General features: G+C 40.0%; 1 protein-coding gene across 2 annotated transcripts in view; it reads left to right on the forward strand.

Annotated features, from left to right (window-relative positions):
- Positions 1 to 5,737: 5,737 nt before the first annotated feature.
- The window catches only part of large2 (LARGE xylosyl- and glucuronyltransferase 2), a 133,759-nt gene continuing 119,474 nt past the window's right edge, over positions 5,738 to 20,022 (forward strand). The window contains exons 1-2 of one of the 2 annotated variants that reach the window (XM_049596542.1): positions 5,738 to 6,042; positions 6,151 to 6,249. The gene's annotated coding sequence lies outside the window, so the exon portion shown is untranslated. The remainder of the gene's footprint in view (positions 6,043 to 6,150; positions 6,250 to 20,022) is intronic. The other variant, XM_049596560.1, reaches the window with a different exon arrangement.

The raw sequence follows: 20,022 nt of genomic DNA on the forward strand, positions 1-20,022 counted from the left end.
GATAGGCTGATACTTTAACAAGCAAATTATCATCCATTCAACTTGAACTCTACTGAGTAAACTCTGTTTTACAAAACTCTTAAACCACTACGAAATAAAACATCCCTTTAAAACAAAAGGCTGTGATTTTTTTTTCTTTAGGGCTTTTCAAGTTTTAAGGAAACACTCTATAAATGTAAATAAACCAGACAATGAAATAATAGTTTTACACAGTGCAAACACAAATACATGGTCGTAAACCAGGGTACTATATAAGTAGGCCTATACATATAAAAATACATACACATAAAAATAAAGATAACCAGGGTATAAGCATACAGATAAAGAGGTATATTCAGTCAGAGAATTCCAGGAAGGAAAGTGAATAATTTTCCATAATATATCGGCAAAAAAAATCCAATACCCAAGACTGAACATCCATGATGAGAACCTCCTGTTCCACCACATCCCACAGGTGCTCTATTGGATTGAGATCTGATGACTGTGGAAGCCATTCGAGTACCGTGAACTCATTGTCATGTTCAAGAAACCAGTGTGAGATGATTTGAGCTTTGTGACAGGGTGCGTTATCCTGCTGGAAGTAGCCATCAGAAGATGGGTACACTGTGTTCATAAAGGGATGGACACGGTCAGCAACAATACTCAGGTAGGCTGTGTTTAAATGACGCTCAGTTGGTACTAAGGGGCCCAAAGTGTGCCAAGAAAATATCCCACACCATTACATTACCATCACCAGCCTGAACCGTTGATACAAGGCAGGATGTATCCGTGCTTTCATGTTGTTATGCCAAATCCTGACCCTGCCATCTGAATCTCAAAGCAGAAATTAAAACTCAACAAACCAGGAAATGTTTTTCCAATCTTCTATTATCCAACTTTGGAGAGCCCATGTGAATTGTAGCCTCAGTTTCCTGTTCTTAGCTGAGAAAAGTGGTACGCGGTGTGGTGAGTGGAGCTGCTTTATAGCGCTGTTTGTTACCTGGGCCAGTGTTAAGGTGCTGCTCCTTTCAGGGAAACTTATTTTGAGAGAAAATCAGTTCTGGTGGTGTCGACACAGCTCGCTACAATATGACAAATTTTATGATGTAAACTTAAAGTGAGCTTTCCCTGTTTGAAAGACCAGCAGCCACCACTGATGTACGTGTGTGTGTGTGTGTGTGTGTGTGTGTGTGTGTGCATGTGTGCCCTGTTTAAAAAAGTGACCGTCCAGAGTCTCAAGAACTCTGCTTATGGTCCCCCAAAGGGCCAAACTGATGACAAAAAAACTGCTTCTGCTCTCTTTTCTCACTCTGATGCATTTTTCATACAAACAGCATTATTCAGATCTGAAAGAGCTCCCATGTTGATCTTAAACTGAATATGAAAAGATCTTAAGGCAGAGTTAGAATGCTTCCTGTGCTTCACAGAGATAAGATTTATCTACAGCTGACAGCTGAAGTGTGATTTGTGCTCTCAGACTGCAGCTGCAGGAGCAACAGTTGACTCTGCAGTGTCCTCACACTTTGGACTGCTTGTCCACAATCTCATGTTTCTTCAGGTTTTCTGTTTGTCTTGGCACACTCTAGAGATTGTTAGTCTTGGTGACACTAATTTGCCTAACTCTGGCTCACTTTATGTTTCTGATCCACTTAGTGTGTCTCACTGTAGTATCACCACAAAAAGGAATGTTTTCTTAAAAGCTTGATTTCAGTCCGGATATTAGTTAAACATAATCTAAAAGTTTTATGTGTGCATGGCTGAACTGTTGAATTAGTAAACTCAGGCAAAATATTACAAAGTTAATTATTGACTATACTGTGTCAATATATCTTCAGAGGTCATGTAAAGGGTATTTTAAACACAAGTTAGAAATGTTCCAACTGCAAACTGTCTACTAACTCTAACAGTGTAGTAAGTTCAAAAAGAAAACTTTTTTAAAATGCAAGCATGGGTGCTGAAAGTTAAAGATTTGTGACATTTTAAATAAGTATTGCATGGCTGGAAAGATGTCGGGCTTTCTGTTCAGTAGACAGATGCAGATAGGCTTGATGCTGGTGCTACGTTTCCAGAGAAAACTGAGAAAAAGGGCTGTGGCATTAATTTTTGCTCAAGAGGTGACAAACCTACAGCTACCAGAATGCACTGTGACACACCAGAACAATAAATACTCGTAAAAAATGTGTGTCTGAAAACATATTAAGTCCCATGGTGGCAGGTATACAAAATGCGGAAGTGCTATCTGTAATTCAAACAATATTCCCAGGGCTGAAGAAAAGATGCCGGATGTTCATGTCTTTTAAATTTTTATACTCTCTGTATTTGCATATATACTATACCTCAACAGTATTACTAACTTTATGAATATTTCATTGAAGCTTGGAAGGATTTTATGAAATCATAAACTTTTCCTTCTTTTTGACTGCTGGAACAGGGTTCTAATTTTGACTTCTTGACTCCAAAATGCCCTGAGGACTTTCAGACTGTAGATGTAGTGGACTAACACGCAAACCTAGGATTCATTTTTTTACCTACCAATTTCGAACTGCCTCAGACCATATGTACACACAAATGATGAAGGCCCAGCTGTCTTAGAAAATGTAAACACATACCTTTTACCTCATATTGATCCCGTATGCATTACAAAAAAGAATAGATAGATAGAATAGGTATATAATATTTAGATACTGATTCACTAACATACACAAATTTGCATACGCACTTATTCTTCAGGCTTCTCAGACTGTAAACAAGTTATGGCTGTCACATGGATAAATGATTTATCATATACATGGTGATCTGTAACAGCAGTTATATAGCCAGCTTTGTATTGTCTAAAAACCAGCCAGATAAATGTGAGTGGGTGAGCATAAGAGAAAACAAACACAAGACTTTTAAGTTTTAAAATGATTACATGAAGACCAGGAACACATATAAATAACCACAAACAGCAACTGCAAATAATAAGAAAATAGATGTCTTTTTTCAGTCTCTTTTTCTATCTCTGCACATTTTCTGTCATACATCTGTTCAAACACCATAATAATGCCTCTTAAAAACACATTTTTTTTGCAACAGCAAATATTTTTTGTATGGAATAAAATGCCCCCTGGATTTCATTTTCTATCAACTTCTGTATTGATTGTGTCTGCAAATTGTTCATTGCCAGTATTACATTTATTTTTCCTTCAGTGTCTGTTCCTGATAAATAAAGCATTATTAATCTCTTTATGGTTGTGTTTAACTGCACACAGGACTTGGTAAAGGGTAGAAAGGGATGTGCAAATACTTATTTCAAGCACAAAATGAAACACCAAAATCACCTTTCCCAAATCTTCACCAACATGTTTTAATAGCTGAAACCTAGAAACAACTGTGACACAGGATCTGAATCACACTCTCTGTTGTCAAGGTGCAATGCTTTTTTCACCCAACTGTCCACTTCCACCTCCTCCTAGTGACTCCTGTGCAGTCTAAGGATGTTGAATTTCTTTGACTGAAAACTTGGCTACGGAATGTAATTCAGGCAGAAACTGTGTCTCCTTCAGCAGCTTCAAGTCTGAGGCAATGGTTCTGTGCTGGTAAACAATGGATAGCCCCCTGTTGGTTATTTATTGCCCCAACTAAGGGAGTTCAAGTATTCGGGGTCTTGTTCACAACTGGGGGTAAAATGGAGTGTGAGATGGATAGGCCATTTGGCATAGTGTGAGCAGTGATGTGGGTACTTTGTTGGACTGTCATGATGAATAGGGAGCTGAGCCAGAAGGCAAAGCTCTCAATTTACCGGTCCATTTACATCCCAACCCTCACCTATGTTCATGAGGTTTGGGTAATAACCAAAAGAATGAGATCACAGATACAAGCAGCCAAAACAGTGTACTTCAAGGCCCTGACACACCAAGTTGACGGTTGGCCATTGGTCAGTGTTGGGGCACTGATGAGCGAATGTCACCTCAGTTGGTGCGGTGTGTCACTTACCATTTCCCCTTGTCAACCTGTTTTTGGGCAGATTCAGCATGTTATATCGGCAACAACAGAGCCCGTTGTTGAACGAAATCACTCTGATTGGCAGTTCAGCTCAGCACACAAGAAGAGAAACAGAAGTGAGGAAAGTAAACAAAAACCTAAAGTCAAAAGGAAGTGAGACCAAAACAAACTTGTTACATAAGATAAGATTATTTTTTTTCAGCCATTGAGCCTTTTAGCAGAAACGTCTCCTGATGGTTCGTGTTATTGTTCACTGGTGCACAATAAATATGCTCTGTTCTTTCAACATAGGATTGTATTTTAAATGTGCTTACTGACTAAGTAGCATCAAGATGGTCTTAAGTTTCTGTTTTTGAATGAAGAATACAGACTACAGACTACTACTTTCATTTTGAGTTGATTTTGGCAACCCTGTGGACAAAAGCAGTAGTGTTTTGCCAGAATGAAGCCTACATTTCCCATGAGCTCTAGCGCGTATTGTCATAAAGACGCTTACCTGGTTCGCACATGTGTTTGTTTTGGGGATGAATGAAACAACAAGACGGGCAAACTTTGTCCCCGCTCCTACTGGGGATCCCACCTCCTCGCCTCTGCCATGCCACAGCTCCACCTGTCCGGCATAAGCGCCACCGTTGCCTGGGTAAACGCAGCGGTCGGCTGGTAAGGCTGAAGGCCTGTTTGGCAAGCACTTCCACAGCTTCTTGGACCAAGTATGGAGCGGTGCCTTGCCTCTTTATTTCTCAGCACTTGCTGGACCCTGTCGATGCCTGGCTGGTACCTGTGAGGTGTTCCAGCCCCGCAGCCCCTGCTCTCCTCGTCCCCGCTGGTGCGGGGTGAATCTGCGCAACCTGTGGACAGCTAACGCCGGGGACCTGCCGGCTCCTGCCAGGATTGGGCTGGTAAATGCTAGATCGCTAGCGAACAAAACGTTTATCCTGAAGGATTTCCTGACTTCCCAAGGATTGGATTTTCTCTGTGTGACTGAGACATGGCTGACTGTTGGTGAGTCCAGTGCTTTCACAGAACTTTTACCCGATGATTGCTGCTATTTTAACTCCTCACGGACGTCGGGTCGAGGAGGAGGAATAGCGACTATTTATAGAAGTCACTAAATGTAAGCAGCTAGGTAAGATGACGTGTGCCGTCTGAGTGCCATAAATCGTTTCGTCCTGGAAGCGACCTGGTGTGGACCCGGACACAGTTTCCTAAAGGTATGGATATACACTATATAGAAATAGCTTATCTTCACACCGATGGTCTCATTTGCTGTTGTAGGTCACGCACAGACATCAGCAGAAACGAGAGACTTTTGCATATCCAGTTAAAAGTTCCTTGTAGCGGCTTTAACGCACTAAAGTAACTCTAAGTTCCTGATAAAAGTATTTGAGTTTTGGTCCTTTGATTTCCTGATCAAAGTGTGCAATATAGTACTGGACCAAAGGTTGTGATGGGGGTTTTGAAATGCTGTGAAATCTCTTTAATGCACTTCAGTCAGATGTGAACAGAGGTATTTCTCCACCTCACTGAGCCTGAGTGAGTGACTGTCTGCTTTTATTAGAGGTAGAATATCTGTGATTGGCTCCCGGTTAGAAGCTGAGCCTTTGTCCATGTCGCCAAACTGTCTCAGAGAGGGAGAGAGAGAGAGAGATGGGAGACGAGAAAAGAAAGAGAGAGTGGGAGCATCCTCTGCTATTGGCTGAGACCATATAGGGGGCGGGGTTTATCGTGATGGGGGTGGTGCTGCTGCAGTCAGCCTCGGGAGGAGCAGAGCAGAGTGAGCAGAGTGTGTGCTCCCTCACAGCGGACACCGATAGGCACATGAATGAACAGCAGACACACAGAGACGAGACTGTTGAGCACCACAGACACGTCCTGACAGCAGCACTGTCCTCACTCCTCCAACCCAGGCAAGGTGCACCGTCCTGGGGGTGAACTCTGCACGGACTCAGCGTCTTCTTCTGGTGCTCTGCAGGCTCACACCGTGTCTCTGCTCCAACACCTGGCTCTTTTCTTCACTCGGTCTTCTTCTACGTGTGTGTTTGCGTGAGCGTTTGAGGACAGTTTTGCGGAGCTGTTAATGTGAGTGTTTCTCACACACACACACACACACACACACACACACACACACACACACACACCATCTGGAATTGGAGGCAAATGCAGATCTCTTTTCTCTGTTTCTGGAAGGATTGTTGAATGGGTTACAAATCCCCTGGATTAGGATATGGAGTGATTCGCGGCTCAGAACAACAGTGGAAGTAACAACCGTTAGAAGTACACACACAGGTGAGGGACATTTCTACTTTATGTCGCTGAGGAAGACGAAGCAGCGTGTTTGTGTTTCAGTCCCAGATGTGACTCAGAACGGATGTCACTGAACAGAGAGCAGGTTAAATCTGAGACTGTTATTCTGCTTTTGATGGATTATGTGCATGTCTCTGATCATTAAAGTGTGTGTGTGTGTGTGTGTGTGTGTGTGTGTGTTTGCGCGCGCGTGTGCAAGGCAGGTCCATGTGACCTGTGTGTTGGATAAGGTCTAACTGAGCTACATTCTTATCCGCTGAGCCATGTTCAGAAACCCCCCTCAGAGCACACACACACACACACACACACACACACACACACACACACACACACACACACACACCTCCCCCATGCTTTCACTTATACATAATAATTATTTGAAATGAAGCCTAAATATCTCTGTGAATACAAAAATACTCTATTAACTCAGTAGGCTAATTTTTGTCATATATTAAATAAGTAATTCATTAATATCAGTGTTTAATAATTTTAAGGTCATGACTGATGACCTAATTCCTCCTGGGTGCATTTAAATTCTAGAAACAAACATGCGGCTCCTGTAGATGCACTCATGAAACTGAGAGTCACAACTCTCCTCCACACTACACTGTTTTCCTCACATAATTCAGTAACACTGTAAATTCCCAGATAAATGAAAGTCTTAAACAGTTGCCAAGGAGCAGTCTGTGATATATAAAATACACGGGGGAAAAACATATTAGCTGTACTTTAATAGCTGGGATAGTAAATTTAACATAACACACATTTCCACAATTTCAAATCCATCTGGACATCAACAGAGTCGTGTCATACACGTTCTGGTAAATTCAAATTGTCATGCTTTTGTAACATTAAGCTGCCATTAATGAAACTCACTATCCCTAACCCTGAAGCAGTCATTTTATTTTTTATTTTTAAGGTTTCGGCACATTGTGCCCACCTCAAGATGCTCCCCCTTCCATGGAAGGGTAAAGGTGTTTCATATGACACACAGAAAAGGAAGATATGCATTTCAATTATGTTTTAATTGTTAAAATTTGTATTACTTCAAACTCTTTTCCTGGGAGTCCACTGTTTGTTCGGTTGCAGTGTAAATGGATGTATGTGTTGCATTTCTGACTGCTCGAGGTGTGTTTGGGCTCCTCAGTGGTTGATGCATGTGTGATCTGAAAGGAACTCTGGGAGGCACCTGCAGAAACCACCTCTGTGTCCACATCAGCCAGGACTGAAATCTTAAGGACTGCAACATTATTTTATGTTTGTTTATTTAAAGGGGACAGTGCACATGTACAGTATCATCACTGACATTTAATAACATCAGTACCCACTGTCCCAACACTAAAATAGCACCAAATATAACAGGAGAAATTAGAAATTAGATCTGTTTCTAAATACACAGGCATGCTTGTCTTTTCACTTGAGCTGAATAAAGGCTCTGCACATGATCTGGATATAGAGATTGACTGATTGATTTTTCTTTTTTTTTATAGATTGGAATGTGTCAAAAACTGTCAAGTAGGGGTAGGCGATACCACAAAATTTGGTTTTGATCAGATACTAAGTAATACAGGGCCAGAATCACCAATACTGTGCCATATGATACCTATAGATACTTGTTATCATTAAAAGTGGGAAAGCAGTGCGTCATGATTTATAAGGTGAATAATCAGTGTGCGAAAATAACAGCTAATGTTGACCAATAATAGTTTGAAAATATTGCTTTAAGCAATGCTGAAGAACCAATTTGACTAAAATATTAATGTCACCACTATGTAGATATTTGTTGCCTGAGCCTCTTTGAATGGACTCTGTCAGTGAACTCTGTCTCTGTGTAAGAGGTCTGGATGCTGAGGCATTTCCCTCCTCCCCCCTTCTTTTCTGTTTTAGCTCCAAGTCTCCTTTTTGTGTTTTTTCCCTTTCCATTTAGCCATCTACTTCTATTTGTGGGATTAAATTAGTCAGGGTGCACGTAGCGTGCCCTGCATGTGTGCAATGCATATGTTTAAGTGCAGACAACACAGAAGCAGTGCAGAAGCAAACAGTACATGCACCAGATGTGTTCATGAAAACGGACCTTTGTTTGCACAAACAGTTTTATGCTTGAAATCCAAATAGGTACGGCATAGAAAAGAGAAACTAATCCTTTTTTTTGGTATCAAACTTATTCATGCTAGAAACAGTCTTTAAGATGAAAATGTAGTATCTATACAATTGATATTTTGGTATCGATCTGCTCACCACTACTGCCAAGCAGTATCAAGCAGTAAGCTTGATACTGCTTGGCAGTCAGCTCACATTATTTGTCCTCTTATCTTTGATCAGTTCCTGATTTAAATACAGATTTTTGCCAATTTTAGACTACATTTTTTTCAGACAAAGTAGGCTACTCATACTACTGCTTTGTGTCACCATTTCAGGATTTCAGTGTCTTTTGTTAAACCTTTAGTGATTTCTTTTTTGGACATTTGTGGCAGTACTACAAGCTGTAAATACATCACTGACATGTTACCTGTTGACACATGCAGCAGACTAAGAGCAACATGGTCATTCATTCAGAGTCGTGTTTGTTTTCACATGATGGATCTTGGTTTGATATTCTCTTTCCTTTTAGCACGGAATTGATGTCTTTCTGCACCAGCTAGTGTCTAAAGTCCTTTTCCCACTACACACAAAGCACTATCACCTGTTAACATCTGGCTTTGGTATTTAATGGGAAAGTTTACAATCGGCTTTCACTCTGAGGACAAATGACTCAGCAGTAGTTACAGGTATTATTTAGGAAAAATACAGCGTAATATTGCAATATTTTTGTGTGGCATAAAATCAATTGCATTTTCAGTCTACTACAGACATTTGGCTGCAAATAAATAGGGCTGTCGTCTCCTGGTCGACTAGTCGATTATTTGGTTGCTCTGTTCTAGTCCCACCAAATTCTCATGGGTTGAATAATCGCTGTGTTACTTTCCTAAGGAGAAACATCATCAACAGCTTTCCAGGATTAATCCATTATTTCCTGTGGCGGGGGGGACAGGCTAAGTTACCTGTGAAAATGGGGGTGTTTTCAAAACACCCTCCTTGTTGACAGAAAGTTGAACTTGCCCATGCTCAGCGTCGCGGTGACGCCGCCCCCCTGTCAGTTTCTGTATACTGAAACCATTTCCCTCAGTGGAGAAGGAGCTTGTATTTACTTGTATTTCACAGATAAGGAACAACAAAATTGTGAAGACAGTAAAGGCTCCACTAAAATAGCATTTTAAGTCATGTGTGTGATTTATCCTTTAGGGGTTTATACTTCGGGATTTATCCTGGCTTCATGAGCAGAGGAAATCTCTGCTAGTTGCTAGGCTAATGTATACAATGTAAAATGCCATAGGCTGGCGCTAATAACATTAGCATGTTGTATTTGCTTGGGAAACGTGTTTAGTATAAGATAGTTGTTTTGTTGGTGAATGTTCTGAGTTGTAATGGAGCCAAACTATGTGCCATTACCTTTGATAAATGTTGCTGTTGTCCCTGGTTTTATATGAGAAGAGGAAAAGATCGCTAGATGCTAGGCTAATTTATACAATGTAAAATGCCATAGAATGCCTTTAGTCGACCAAGATTTTCTTTGCTTGACTACAGCCCTACAAATAAAATGATTGAAGTGATGAAGAGGAAGATATTATTTTATTAGATAATACAGATGTTGACCAATTTTTTATTTGATGACATAATTTATAGTTGAAAAAAAATTAATAAATCACAGTACTCAGCATCTCACAACATGTTTAAAATCACAATAATATCGTATCGTGGATTGGTGGATACACTAATTTTAGCCTCTTTATGAGTGAGATACAGTGATGGGCCACTACAAAATACTGTCTGTCTCCATCCAAGCAGCACTCAAACATCATTTTAAACTTAGTGTGCACTGAGTTTGAGAGGGAGACTGAAAAAGTAAGAGATATAGAAGAGAAGTAACCACTCTAACATTTTCACTGACCTCCATGCTGCATTGTGTTGTTTACTAACCGTTTTTTTGGCCTGTCCGTGATGTTGAACATGACACACCTGTAAAACAAACAGAAAAAAAACAACAGAACAGAGAGGCATACTTGTCCACTGCATAGCTGTTTACACAGCACAAACACGCATACACAAGCTAATTTAGATGGAAACGGGGTATAACTGTATCTGCTGTTTGCTATTGAGCAGGTAGTGTACAGTAGCTTTACCAGGGCATGTTTGTTGAAAATAGCTGCTGCCTCTTGAAACACTGAGGCCATGTTTACACAAAAACAATCTGCTGAAAATGGAATTGTTTCTCATTTTCGTTTTGAGAAAAGTTCCGTGTTCAGACAACAACGTTTTGATAACACTTGCCGTGCACACTGATGCGCAAAAATGATCAAAATGCTGTAGTATACATGCCAGGCCAGTAGTTGGCAGTGCGACTTTGTAATGAAACAACACGCGCCTGTGCACATACGCTTCCTTCTACAGAACGATGATGTATAAAGAAACAAAATGGCAGCCGTTTGTCTGGACAGGCGATGACGTGGAGTTGCCACCATAAATCTACACTCTGCTGGAGAAACGTTGATAAATTCAAAAGGGTGAGCAGCACAAACAGAGCTCGGGACTCCACCATTGTTGTTGTGATGGTCGACTTTCTCCCGCATGCCTAGTGACTGGAACCGTCATGAGTATGTGCGAAAACTCTCTGTAACTGTAACTGAATATTACATGTTTACATGACAACGGAGACGGTGCTGTTTCTGAAAAATTGCACTCCAGAATCAAAACGTTGCGTTTTCAGGCACCCGAAACGGCACTGTCGGATAAACAATCAGCCAAAATGCAACTAAAGTTGACCCTTTTCCATTGAAATTGTTGTCGTAGAAACAGGACCCGAGTGTGAATTATACAGGAAATATGCAGCAAAAACAGAACTAGGAGCTAAAAGAGGCTAAAAAACTAAAAAACTTATTAAAGCTTTCATGTTAAATGTTTATATGAAATATTGATGAGCGCAGCTTCAACAAAAAAGAAGTGTATTAATACCAAAAGCATCTGGTCCAAACCTTAGGTATCAGTTTAGGACTAGGGGTATCCAAAAAAATCACAACACCCATCCCTATAGTCACCATTAGAATTAACATCTGCATGTAACCTGCTCACAGACAATAGCATTTACACACACATGCACGCGCACGCACACACACACACACACACACACACGCACACAGACAGAGTTCATCTCTGGGGTTTCGTTGTAACAGCTGTTAGTTCTTTGACAGTCTGCTGCTGCTGCTTCCTGTCACTCTTACTTCCCACCCTGAAAGAAATCTTGCATGGTTTGCCATTTGGCAGATGAAATGCATCATGGGTTTATTTGACTCTCTTCCTCTCTACACTGTGTTTTTCACAGAGCAGAGCTCCCAAGGAAACAGTCGGAAATGTTTAAAATCAGACAGTTTGGTTTCTTTCGTCTCTTTTCGTCCCTCCCTCTCATGTCCCTCTTTCTAATAACAGAGATGAGCACTTCTCCTGCATGTTTCAGAGTGCCGTATTTAAATATTCATCACTTGTTGGGAGGTGTGCCAAAGCACTGCACTGTGGGGCGACAAGCACCTAGCCTCTAGTAGTAGCACTTGGCTCGTGCTGCCACGAATGACTCCACACGTAAGCCGTCCAGGAAGCGTAAAATCTGATTTAGGAAATGAGAAATTTCATTTACATTCACTCGGAAATCCCTCAACTGTGCGATTGGAATTCCTGATGACTCGCCCTCACACTTCACCTCCACCACTTTATGTTAATGTTAGTGGAGGGGAGCGGTGATGCATATCGGAGTGGTATCACAGCGTGGAGGCTGCATTTAGGCTCTGAGGAAGGGACCCTGGCTGATGCTGGATGTTTGAGGCCAATATTGATTGAGATTTTAAAGGGGCACCATTGTTTCACACCTGAAGATCAGCGTACATGCTATATAGACCACTACTACTACTACTACAGTCATGATGTCATTGGTGATGGGGTTATTTCTCCTTGGGCTTGTAGTCTACAAACTTCTAACAATGTCTGTGTTACAAACCTGCAGGTGTGGAGTTTGAAAGTGAGAGATGTTTACCAGACTGGAAGGGTCTAATAAAAGGTTACTATCAAGTTGCATTATGGGAAATGTAGAATGCAGTGCTTTTGGAGCGTGCCTCTATCAGAACAGCCCACCCTCTGCTGCTCCGATTTCAGGCATTTTTTAAAATCTATCACTCACGTTTTTATAAACTTTGGAGGAGCAATAATTACATGTTGGGATACAAAAGGAAGATCTTTGAAAGGAGACATTTTTTGCACAGTTTATATGTATTCAATTTGCTTGTTTTGTCTTGCTAACAGTCTAAAACAGGAATATTCAACTTGCTTTGCCTGAAGGCCACTTTTGAAAAATGACAAAAGTTACCAGTTACCAAACAAATGTTGAGAATTGATATAAAAATAACGAGCCTGGACCTCTTTTTCATATAAACTAGCTCTATTTTCATGCATTTTATGCACGTTAGCACCTTATTTATATTCAAAGTACAAAAAATAGATCAGAAAATGGAAACAGAGAATGTTTGGCCTTTTTTGGCTGTAGGAACAAAATTGACTAATCAGTTAATCGACTAATTGTTGCAGCTGAACTGGAATGTCACCTGTGGGCCAGAGCTGATCACGCAACATCAGTGTTGGATCTCACTAAAAGTAGATTTTTAGTTGTGCATCAGCTCTATGCAGAGCCTATGACGCATACGTCTTTGTCCCTCTGTATTTACACCTCCAAAACACTGGTAGGCAGTAAGGTTTCTGTTAAGTGCTGTAAAGTAGGATTGTTTCAAAGCACACCCAAAACACACATTAAACATGGCTTAATAGTGACCGTTTCAAGCCCAATACAGAATTCGGCTTCAATATAACTCACAAGGTTCATGGAGAAAACACTTGTCTTTTGCTGGACACATTTTCCCCACAAAAACATCGTGCTCCTAGTATTAGCACAAGCCTAAGGCATTTTACATTGTGTAGATTAGCCTAGTGGCTCATGAAGATTCCAATTAACATTTTATAAATTTAAGTTTTTCTCTACTCATATGAAGCCAGGATAGACCACATGCAGGACTTTAGTGCCATTGTGCGGGGGCTTTATTGTCTTCACAATTTATTATGTCTTATCTATGAAATAAATAAGCTTTGTTTCCACTGAGGATACTGGTTTTCAGTTTATCAAAACCCCCCCAAAAAACGGGAGGTGTGCGTTACTGCAAAATGTAGTTATATTTCTGGAGAGGTGCAGGTCAGGCCATGGCATAGGGTATGCATCTACATAGAGCCTGCAATGAAGATACCGTGTAGATTCGATGCAGCAGGAGAAATCTGGCTTAATGCTCTTGTGTATGAATGTGTGCAAATCCCTGCAGCAGGTTCATCGTGTGGACAGAAGACTGACACTAGAAGAGTGGAGGCTGTTAGAGCAGCACATGTGGCTGGAACATTCAGGTGTCCACTTACTTTTGCCATGTGGTGATTATGCTGATGAGCTAAAATATGCAATGCAATAGCAGGGCTCTTGCATTGTCTACTTTTGTGTTTAAATGGGGAAAAAGGCTCAGTTAGAAACAAAAACAAGCCCCTCTCTGAACATGCAGTGACTCACTGCAGTGTAACAGAGCGAATAATTACAGACCTGTTTGTATACATGTGATTACGCTTCACAATCAATGGTCATTTTGATCAGTCCGCGTGATGCTGTGTAACCTGTTACCGTGGGCGACATATGGCTGAGTTGGTAATTAATCATAAAGAGCGGTTGGAGGCAGTAGAAAAGAAATAAAAATAACAAATATGAGACAAAGAGAGGGAAAACAGCAGATGTCCCACAATTATTCTGCAGAAATATCTGGGGAGGTTCAGGTGTGTGCATAATTGAAGGGCTTATTTTTAGCATTTATTCATTTGTGAAAATGAAAATCCACAACCCTTAATTTTATCTGTCCGTGTAAAAAAAACAAATATACAGAAAAAGTAGCCATTAGTCAAATAAATCAGTTAGGAATGTGAGGACGACACCGTATGATAGACTGGGATCAAGTCTGAGCTGAGTTATAAATGTGCATATGGTTTGTGAGCACATTTTAAATAAATAAAACTATTTGGATTTTGTTATTCTCATATGGTCGATATAATGCAGTTTATTATAAATTTCCTTTTGGCACCAGGTAAGGTTTATTTTATAATTCTTTTTGAGAGGTAAACTGTAAAACCTTTTTTAAATATGTGTTTGGAGGTGCTCTTCTTCGGGGCTGCAGAGATACCAGCAGCTAATGGAATAATGTTAACGTGATTACTTTGAAGTATATACAGTAACTAAAGCACAGTATGCGTGGATATGGCAGGATTGCTGTACAGTGATGGAGAAGTGTAATTTCACTGTAAGTCAATAATTTGTGGACTTCTCCATGTTCTACAAAGGAACGTTGTCTACAAAATCCTGTCAGAAATGATTCCAAGTGCCTACAGTATGTATAAAACACAATGCAAAGCATTTCTTTTTCTTTTTTTTTTTTTTTTATAAAAATGAGGACATTTCCGTCAACATGAAAAGCTAGTAATGAAAGCAGTGCCTGCTGCATTAAGTTTCTTTCAGAATCTATTGTCTATTGTCTAGTGTTGCATGTTAGTTGTAGGCTAGAAATATAATTTCTAGGAGACATCCTTGCCTTTTAGACATTCAGATAGGAGTTTGCTCTGCTGAAATATTTTATTATTTGTATTGAAAATGGGTAGAGCTGAAGTCCAAAAATACAGTGAACAAATATTTCAACACAGCACTTTTGTTTGTGCTCCCATTTTTCACAGGTTTAAATTTAAGATTTAAGACTTTATTATGCATTTATTAGATAGATTTCTGACAGTTTGGACGAAAAATTGTCAAATTCTGTGTTGGTGAGCATTTCTCTTTTTCCAAGATAATCCATCGTGTGTGTGTGTTTTGGGATGGTCATAAAAAAAGGACACTCTAAAATGTGGAGTTTGATAATAGAATGACAATACAATGACGCAGATGTCGCAAGTTTTGAGGAAGTGTGCCATTAACATGCTGACTTAAGGGATGTCCACCAGAGCTGTTACCCCTGAACTGAATGCTCATTTCATCACCATAAGACATCTTCACTGACATTTCCCTGAATTTGGCAGTACATCCAAACAGCCACAAAAGTACCACAAAAGTAAGTTATGATAAGGAGCTGCTGTCAGGTCAAGACCCTGGTGAGGATGACGACCGTGCATATGAGTTTCCCTGAGACTGTTTCTGATGGTTAGTCGGTTGTGCAAACAAATTTTTGCATCAGCTGTTGGGTTTGCTGGTGTCAGACAATCTTGCAGGTGAAGACGCTGGATGTAGAGGTTCTGAACTGGTGTGACCACATGTGGTCTGCAGCTGTAAGGCCTGTTGGATGCACTCCCAAATTAAAGGAAACAACACTGGAGATGTCTTATGGTAGCGAAATGAACATTCAGTTCACAAGCAACATCTCTGGTGGACATTCCTGCAGTCAGCGTGTTGACTGCACGCTCCCTCAAAAGTTGCACCATCCGTGACATTGTGTTGTGTGATCAATCTGCACATTTTAGAGTAGGTAAGCATGATAATATTGGAACGTCACCAGTATCACCGAAATCGGCTTGAAAATAAAATTTTCGGAATTGGCCAACATGCTTTTCCTTCTTTTGCACAATAAATGATGATGATATTAATTCCATACATTGAAAAGCATTCTATTTCATGTCTCCATCTGCTGGTGGGCCATCACGATAAGGCCATACACGCATAATATGATGTTAATGTCACAACAGAAGAGACTTGATGGTCACTAAAGTTAGGTTGGGAAAAAAGTTGATATATTAGTATCAGTTATCAGCCAAATGGGTTGTTGTTGGCATATTGGCATATAAGATTACTGACAATAAATCCAATACCATGCATCCCTATTCTAGAGTGTCCTTTTATTGTGAGCTTTTCAAGGCACAACTGTGCCTTGATGACGTTGTTTAATCAGCATCTTGATATGCCACTCCTGTCAGGTGGATGAATTATCTTGGAAAAGCAAAAGTGCTCACTAAAGTGGATTTTAACAAATTTGTGACCAAAATTTTACAGAAATATATTGAGTGGTTTAAAAACAGTCTTGCATCTATAAATTAATCCTGTAAAAAGTGGGAGCAAAAACAAAAGTGTTGCATTTACATTTTTAAGTATAATTTTCTTGACAATGCTCAACAGGTGGAAACACTCCCAGCAAGCATTTTTTGGTTTAAAAAAACGTCTAATGAAGACCTGACGTCTAGGCTAAATCACGGCTGAATTTGGGCTGTCAGTGAAAATTTGGTAGACGTCTAACCATAGCCAAAGTGTAGACGTCATCAATTATACGGCTATGTAGAGACCAGGTCCAAAAAATGGAGATGAACATATTTTAATTACTGTTGACTCTCCATACGTGATTGAATATCATACCGCACCCCATCTGCAATGGTGAAAATTACATTTAATCCATTTCAAAATTAAATCAGCTAGATTTGGTTACATGTAGCTAGACTAAATCGGAGCTAAATATAGCCAATAAGTTTAAATCACGACTATTGCTTGCTGGGAACCCTCCTAACAGTATAAGAGAGAAGTGTTTGTGTCTGTGTGATGTACTTGTACATCAGCACGCTGTAATGTTTCAAGGTCCAGTAGGTGAACCTGCTCTTATTACCAGAAGAGACATTATCCCACTTGATTGCAGCCTCAGTTCAATATTTTATTGATTGTTTTGAGGAAAGTGAATAGTGCAGACCAAGCTTATAATCCAAGGCCTTTAAACCTTTTGGAGCTTTAAAGTCACAGATTCACTGACCTAAAGTTTAGCCCAGCATTTAGACTTAAAGCAGGGGAACATGGCTGGCTCTGTCTTAAGGTAAAAACAATACTCCCATAAGCACCTCAAGTTAATTAACATACAGTAGTTTGTTTAATTCAAAAATTTAAATGTAAAAAACAAAATGCAAAGCTAACCCTCCTCAGGATGAAGCTTCATATTCACAGTATAGATATGAGATTGGTATCAACCCAACACTGCAAGAACACCATTCTTGCAGGGCATTTCCCAAAATGTCAAACTCTTTCTTTAAAGGGGTAGACTGATTTAAGACTTTTTGTACTAAAAATTGTATTTTTATTGTCCAGTTGTCTTCATCCAATTCTTGAATAATAAAAATCAAGAATAATGACCCAATCACTTTTTATTTAATTCTCTCTGTTCTTCTTTCTTTCATCTTCTTGTTTGATTTGATCACTCTTTATTCCTCTCTTGTCTGTCACACTGATGACCTGCAGTAGTGTTCTAACTCACATTCTGCTCTGCTCTGCTCTTGTCTTTAATGAGCTTCCTGCTCTATTGTCTGCATAACAGTAAAGTCGACCAAACCATTAAAACATGACTGATCAATATTTCAAAGCTATATGCTGTATAATATTAATGCTACAAGCTCTGCTGAGTGAGCCTTAATGTACTCTGCTGCTCATATAGCTTATAGTATAATACTTTTTTCTACCTCTCTTAACCATAAACTTTTGTCATTGTTACAGCATTTTATTTTAACTTGAGAGTTTTTCTTCTGCTTCTAATATACATTATTTACTAGAACACCAGATTGAATTAACTTGCAGTTGAAAATAGTCCTCAACATATGCCCTATGTCCTCCTGTTTGAGTAAGTTTTCCTAAAAACTTATCAAGTGTTTTAGGAAATTAAGGAGCCTTTTTTATGCCTCTGCACCTGCGATAGCCGTAGTTGGAGGCATTATGTTTTCAGACTGTCTGTCCCATTTCTGTGAGGGCGATATCATAAGAATACCTGGGCTTTTCTTTTTTCAAGGTTGGCACAAACATCCACTTTGAGACAATTAGATTTTGGTTGTCAAGGTCACTGTGACCTTGTTTTTTTCATTCTCGCAAATGCAATATCTCAAATGCCTCTAGGGCATTTCCTCAATTTTGGCACAAATGTTTGTTTGGATTCACCAATGAACTGATTAGAATTTGTTGGTCATAGGTCCCTGTTGAGAGGTTGCTGTGATCTCACAAAAGATGTTTTTGGCTAAAGCTCAAGAATTCATTCACTAGCTATGACAAAATTTCACAGAAATGTCTAATAGGATTAAATGATGAAGTCATGACATTTTATATCCAAAAGGTCAAAGGTCAACTTCACTGTAACATCATCATTTTCTGCAAAAACACTTCTGGCCATTACTCAATGCATATCTCAGGAACAGAAGGGGAGAGATTTGGTCAGATACTGAACTGGTGACACTAATCTTGGGTGTCCACCTTGGAACTGCTGGTCATACAGATCTTCTCTGCTGCGGGGGGAGATGTGTGTGCAACATCCATGTTCATGACAGGGATGACATGGATGTCAACTGTAACTGCAGCTTAACTTGTGCACGGAGGCGGTAATTTTAGTTTGTAAAGTTAAACCATATATCTGTAAGACATCAGAAAGTATTGAGAAGGACTAGAGCATTGTTGCCTTTGTTTTTTTAATAGGATTTGTTGACTGTAAGAAACACGTGTTTATCCTTAAAAAAACTGCAGTATATCCTCCTTCATTTCATATGATCCTGCTTTAATTGCTGACCAATCTCCGAGCAGTGAGCAGCTGGGTGCCAGACAGATCCATAATAAGCTGAATTAACAACTATTATCTGCTGATTATGCCCATGGCTGCATTCTCCTCCTTCTCTTCTACCTCTCCTTCCACTGTCTCCATCCATCCCTCCACCCACCCTCTCTGTGCTGCTCTGCTTTCCCCTTCGTACTAATGGTTTCTCCATTAACCCCACCTGACGGCTGTGTGGGTAATTACAGATTTATTTACGGCCTGTGGCCACACACAATGAGAAATAAATAACGTGTTTGACCAAGCAGAAAGAGACATTAGCCAACCGTGCCTTTCACAGATTTAACCACACACACACACACACACACACACACACACACACACACACACATACACACACACACACACAGACTTTTTCTCTTTAATGGAAACGGTTGCCAGAAGGCTTAACTGTGACGTCCTGTACAGTATTGTCTCTCGATGTCCTTGTTGCTGCTGTACCTCCAGTTTAACTGGGTTTTTCCCTCCCTCTGCCTCTGCTGCTCTGTTGTGCAACAGGATGTTTTAAAATAAAATCAATACAGACTCTGAGGCAGGTGGAGCACACTGCACTTCATCCCTTGCTTTTACTCGTGTTCCGTCTTTTGGCTACTTGGGGGCAGCCTAAACAAGTTGTGAACACAACTATAACATAATATCACCTTTTTCAAGTTGACATGTGGAAGTTAGTAAACAGGTGCTTATGCAACATGATGATTCATTAGAAGTCTTTGTTCTTTGTCCACCTGATACATTTAAGTCCAGTATTTACTTGCTTTTTGCTGTGTTTTTGGTCTCCAACCAACTCCTGAAAAAAAAACATGTCTCTTCAGCTATTAAATACCCATCCATGTTTACCAGCTAGTCTCTGAATGTCTTTGTGATGTTTGCCGCTGAGCAGGTAGTGTACAGTGGCGTTTTACAGCCTTTTCCCTGAAAATGACAATATGAGATTGGTGACACTGAACAAAAACAGTGAAGTTGTGAGCTGGACAGGTAAACAATGACCTGAAAATCACTA

This window comes from Epinephelus fuscoguttatus, linkage group LG2, assembly GCF_011397635.1.
Source record: "Epinephelus fuscoguttatus linkage group LG2, E.fuscoguttatus.final_Chr_v1".
Taxonomy (NCBI): Eukaryota; Metazoa; Chordata; class Actinopteri; order Perciformes; family Serranidae; genus Epinephelus; species Epinephelus fuscoguttatus.